At 35.7% G+C, this 5,633-nt stretch overlaps 2 long non-coding RNA genes and 1 other non-coding gene across 3 annotated transcripts; all 3 read right to left on the bottom strand.

Annotated features, from left to right (window-relative positions):
- Positions 1-310: 310 nt before the first annotated feature.
- Positions 311-1,366, bottom strand: LOC147488628 (uncharacterized). Its single transcript, XR_015200996.1, has 4 exons — positions 1,190-1,366; positions 920-991; positions 739-836; positions 311-370 (listed from the first exon to the last, which is right to left on the bottom strand). It is a non-coding gene; the product is annotated as an uncharacterized LOC147488628 (long non-coding RNA).
- Positions 1,367-2,662: 1,296 nt separating this feature from the next.
- LOC147488627 (uncharacterized) lies at positions 2,663-3,312 on the bottom strand. Its single transcript, XR_015200751.1, has 3 exons — positions 3,024-3,312; positions 2,827-2,948; positions 2,663-2,739 (listed from the first exon to the last, which is right to left on the bottom strand). It is a non-coding gene; the product is annotated as an uncharacterized LOC147488627 (long non-coding RNA).
- Positions 3,313-4,362: 1,050 nt separating this feature from the next.
- On the bottom strand, positions 4,363-4,453 carry LOC147488626 (small nucleolar RNA snoR8a). Its single transcript, XR_015203432.1, has one exon. It is a non-coding gene; the product is annotated as a small nucleolar RNA snoR8a (small nucleolar RNA).
- Positions 4,454-5,633: the final 1,180 nt, after the last annotated feature.

Below are 5,633 nucleotides of genomic sequence, written 5' to 3'. Positions count from 1 at the left end.
TCTCCTTCAGTTCTAAATTTGTCATCTGGATGAGTCAAAGCACAACATGTGAGAGTTACTATATAAGAATAAAGGAGAGAGAATGTGCTATTATGAAGCATCTCCTGACCTTCAAATTCCTTATCGTCTTTGACACCCGAAGCATTTGCATGAATATGAGGGTTCTTTGAGGTTTCCTCATTCTTTTCAAACAGTGCATGAGCAATCAGCTGGCGTGCAACCATATATAGGTACATTCCGCGGCTTTGGTGCGATTGACTCTCTTATCCCTCCATTCTCTTCAGAAAAGATCCGCTCCACGAAAGCAAAGAAGATAAGCTGCTTCTTTCCTCCAGCGTAGTCCCCAAAGATGTTGGATTATTCTTTGCGGCTTAAATAAAGAGAAAAGAAAATAAAAAGAAAAGAAAAAGTCAATCACACTGGTAACAAACTGAATTTTGTGAGAAGGATATCATAATTAGGAAAAGTAAGACATTAAAGTACACAATTATGACAATTCGTTAATCACTTATATAAAAGGATGCATACAATTTCCAATCTATGTGTTTATACCATTTACTCTATCAAAGATACAGTATGTTGTAGAACAAAGCTATAAGTTCTACGTAATGCTTGTAGCACATGACAAACTTTTAATAAGTACAAAGTCAAGCTTCGTGGACATATATTACGTCGAGTTCAATATTGTTATTTAAAACTACTGATACTAAGCACAAAGAGAAGTGGGAAATGCACTACCTGGTAAAGCCTTTGTTCTCCTCAACAGTTGATGGGATGCAGCAGGAGACTAATAGTCATTACATTGCCACAGGATATCACTGACAAGAACTGATGGTCTGCAATTCCAAACATGAACAGGAAACATTCAAGAAAAGTATTCTATGAACCAATGTTCCATTCGACTGTGGGATCAACATACATTGATGACTCAGGGGATCCCTCTAAGATTAAATGGCGGTCATCTCCTTCACCAACAGATTTATGAGCCAATCTAGTACCAAAAAAATTTCACAGAGTCACTAGAATGAACTTGTAGTAAAGACAGATGGGTGAAACAAATATGATCGGTAATATCAAATAATTATGCAAAAAGATATAGAAATTTTAAGTCTGGCTATAGCTTTCAAATATAATTATGATATGAAAATGAAGAAAGAAGTTGGGTTGTAACATAAAAAAAAAAACTTACCCGAAAATGTCCGCCAGGCGATGCAAGAGAAGGCGATTATACAAACTCATTGGTTTCAGCTCCAAGATACCATCTAGACTGCAGTAAACAATGTGATCGTAACTGACACTTTCCTTGTATTGACGTAAATACGTTGAGTCCATATTTACAAGTTACAACTACATGAATTCTGAAGGTTTCACTCTTTACGGTCTCACACAACTAAAAAATGTGTATATCATAGTAATTTCAAAAGATGAAAGAGGAAATCATTGTAAGTAGACTTTAAAAACGAAAAAAACTTAATGGAAAGAAGACATAGCTGATTCAAATAAGATGGAAATACTATATTGCAAAAGAAGCATAACTAGGAGAAAATGTTTAAATTTAAAACCATGGGGAAAGAAATGGTATGTACCACAAAGCTGGAAAAAGAAGACACATTCTTTTCTTCCAAAAGAGCAGCATTCCAAATTGAAGATGTGGATGTAATATTGTTCCCCAAAAAGACTTAACTATTGGAGAAAAATCAAAAAAGCATTTGGAGATTTTGATATTGAACTAATGAAAAGTTATTCCATATGGAAGACACAACCCACTTAAGGTGATCATTTAGATGTACATTGCCATTAACATTAAATATATTTGAACATCATCAAAGAATCACTTCAATGTTGAGAAGAAGATTTGTGTCGGGGCTTATCATTTGCGGTAAAAGAGATCTCAAGGGAAAGTTAGAAAAAGAAAGAAAGTTAAAATCTCTACCCAACAAAACTAAAGCAGTCCAGGTCCAGGGATTCAATAGAATTTGGATATTTATAGAGCATCTCAATGGAGGAGAGACAGTGCATAACAAGTATGTTACAAGGAAACACTCATTTTATATTAAAATAAAAATAAAAATGATAGTTTCACACCATGTTATAATCTCATATCATGAATTTAGGTCAAACAATAAACAATGCAGGTAGAAGAATCAAGAAATAGGTTATCATCGCAAGCTAACAGAGCCTACATAGTTTACCTAGTATTGTTCTGGAGGAATTGACCATTCTGGTGTAAACTTTTTTTTTCTTAACTTCATCATTTGATGCTTTGAATCTTTTCATGTAGAAAACATGGATACATAAGAGTAAATCCATAGAGTTTTTTTGTACTTTGTTCGACAAAGCAGACACTTTCTCAAGTTAAAGAGAGTTCAATAGGGAAGAATGTTATATTCATTACATTTTGTCCTAGTTCTGGAGACATTTAAGGAGGACCAAGCAAGCCATTGTTAGCGGCCTCTCGAAAACTTTCTCGTAAAAAGGGTTAAGGCACATAGACAAAATTCATTTTAGGCTAAGGATCATGAACTGTTAACAAGTACGAAAATAAATGGTTTAATCTAGAATCACATCAGTTTTACCGGTAAAAAAATAATAATATTTAAGTATGTTTTAAGTACTAATGGAATGAAGATATTAGACTTACTCCACGTATCTTGAAAAAAGATTGATCAAGAATAGTTTGATATACTCTGACAACTCAGGACTGGCATCAGCAACAATCCTTGCAACTTTCTTATTCATCTGACAAATCAGGAAACCGGAAATTAACGTCAAGGAAGCATAGACTAGGAAGAGCAAGCACATACAAACTATGGAGATCAACATTACAGTGATCAATTTCGACAAGACAGTATACTCAAGCTCCTCCATGTAAGCGCTCATCAAGCTGAACAATGAAGACAATGACTGTTTGCAAGCCATATATAGAGCAAATGAATCATCCAAAATGCCTGATAAAAAGAATAAAATGACTGAGTTTTTTTATACTGCAGAAGCTAGCCTGTCATAGTGAACAATCATCTTACCAAATCTATCCGTTGGAGAAAGGTGATTGGCTTCTATTGCATGTCGGATTCTGGCTGTAAGTTCATCATCATATTTTACTCTGTAGAAGCCTGTTTGGTCAACATTAAGCTTAATCCATTTATGGTGGTTCTGTAGCACTTGTAGAGCCCAGAAGATCCATCATTTCTACAGTTTCTGATTTTGTTTGTAAGAGAAATTTTTTGCGAGCATTATATGAACCACATCATACTGTGATTGGGACAATTCATTGTCCATCTCCTTGGGCTCCACTTGTCAAGAATTGAGACTGCAATTTATTACAAAACAATCACAACAGTAATCAAGAGATGATTAAAAAAGAAATGCAGATAAGGCACACATAAAAGGTTAAGCACAGACAAAGTTACAAACAAATGGCATGCTGAGTAAACAGGATTAATAGTAGCTACTCAGTAGACAAAGAAATCAAACTCGGACGACCGCAAGAGAGTAGAGATTTCCAAGTGAGGGAAGAAGAAGAGGGCCGACTTTGCCCGATTAAGTGTCTGCATTGAGCTTGACAAGAGAGGGGTCCCGACCGGCCGAGTAACGAGAGATGAACCCCATGTCCACCTTCTCATCTTCCAAAACCACTACTTCTTCTACACACTACTTCACCGCACGGACACAAATGACTTCACAAAGTAACAAGATTTATTATTTTCCAAGACTTATTAACAAAAATCCTAAACATGAAACCCAACACTTGAAAAAACTGACTTACGCAACAATAGCTCCTCAATTGAATCATCCAAAATCAAATTCCCAAACCGAGTGACAATAAGTAGAAAAAAAAATTTCAAGTGAGGAAGAGAAATAACGGTGTACCTCGGTTTTAATCGAAGATCGAACCGGATCGTCGTCTTCATGTTCATGGGTGATATATTTGGAACCCTAGGTTTGAATAGGGTTTGAGAGAGTTCTAGTCGGGTAAAACAATTAAGGATTATATTCACATACCCCCCCCCCCCTACCACTAGTTGAAATTAGGATTACGCCCCATAATAATTGAAATTAGGATTTCCCCCAACTTGACCGGTCAAAGGAGTCAACCAACAAGGTGGTCGCCAGGGTTGACTAGTCAAGAATAATGAATTGTCCTAAATACCCTCTTTCTGAAAATTACAGAATTTACCATTGACAATCGCTCAAAGCCCACAACTCAAAGCCCAAACTCGAAAAATACAAGTTAAAATAAAATAAAAATAAAACTCCAATCAAAGTTTAAAAATCAATTACCTAATAAAATTATTCAAACAAAACCAAATAAGAAAAATGAACTAAAAAAAAAAAAAATGTGAAACTATTTTGGCGATTGGTGATGCTCATATTCTATGGGTGTATATGGAGTCCGTCCACGCAATAGCATTAGCAAGTCAAGACGAGGAATTTGTATAATCATAGCAACCGCCAATAAACCGGTTTCTTATCTCTTTTAATCGTGATTGGATTATAAATGGATATCGGTATAGATACTTCATAGGAGTATCTATACAAAGTAATGTCGATTGAAGCCATACAAAGCAAACCATTGCAAGAACCAACTATAATATATCCACTTCTCAATATTAGGTTTTTCAATCGAATGGGGATACATTTCTGTTTATCGATCAAGAACGAGAGTTTTAGGATCAAATAATATAAATTAGGAAACAAATGGCCGTCGAAATAATAGACATTAGGAACAAGATAGGTATAGCCATTTTTCGGTTCAAGAATAATGTGAAGCCGGATGAGACAATGCTCTCTTCAAATGCATATTAATGTCAGAATCCCTTGTTAATTTGTACCAGGTCTTACATACGCACTTACAAAGTTACAACACATAAGATCCTTAATGGGAAGTCTCAAAAATATATCACGATGATCTCAAAATACAAATCCGTAACTTCTTCCACCTCTACTAACTTCATCGGAAGATGAATCCACATTCCTTTTACTTTCGGACAACAAACTTGGGCATATGTTCTTCCATCCAAGCGACATGATTTAAACAGGGGCATGCACAAAGCAGGTTGATGGAAGATTAACTAAGAATTGAGGACATACCGAAGTTCAAATCTGAAAAACAATCCCCACAAATTATCTTTTGCCCGAAGGTGGTTTGAGGGACGTCTTGAAACATTGAGGCGGCTTCTTTAAAGTTGATTTAGATGGGGAAGAACAAAGCAAAAGATGCTTCTCCCATTTCAGGTTGTCACGGTTTAAATTCTCGGCAGAGGATGGCTCATGGGGACTAATTAGATTCCTTATTAACACGCCAGATAGGCTTCCTAAAATATTCAAGAAAAGTTTTTGAACATTTAATTTTAGTGTAATTCGAAGTTTGGGCTTTGAGTTGTGGGCTTTGAATGCAGTGTCAATGGAAAATTTAAGTATTTCCACGAGAAAAAGGTATTTAGGACAATTTATGATTCTTGACTAGTTAACCGATGGCCACCGTTGGTTGACTCCTTTTGATATCAAGTTGGGGGTGGGGGTGATAAGTGCTCAAAAAGTGCTATTTAACCCTCGATTATGCCTCTTGTTTAGCCATCTTAGTGGACTAATAGTGTTTATAAGTTATGTTTTAAGATTCTACAGTGAAAAAG

This window comes from Coptis chinensis, chromosome 7 (genome assembly GCF_015680905.1).
Source record: "Coptis chinensis isolate HL-2020 chromosome 7, ASM1568090v1, whole genome shotgun sequence".
In the NCBI taxonomy this organism is placed as follows: Eukaryota; Viridiplantae; Streptophyta; class Magnoliopsida; order Ranunculales; family Ranunculaceae; genus Coptis; species Coptis chinensis.
Note: the sequence above shows the minus strand (reverse complement) of the source record. Positions and strands in the feature narration are given on the sequence as shown.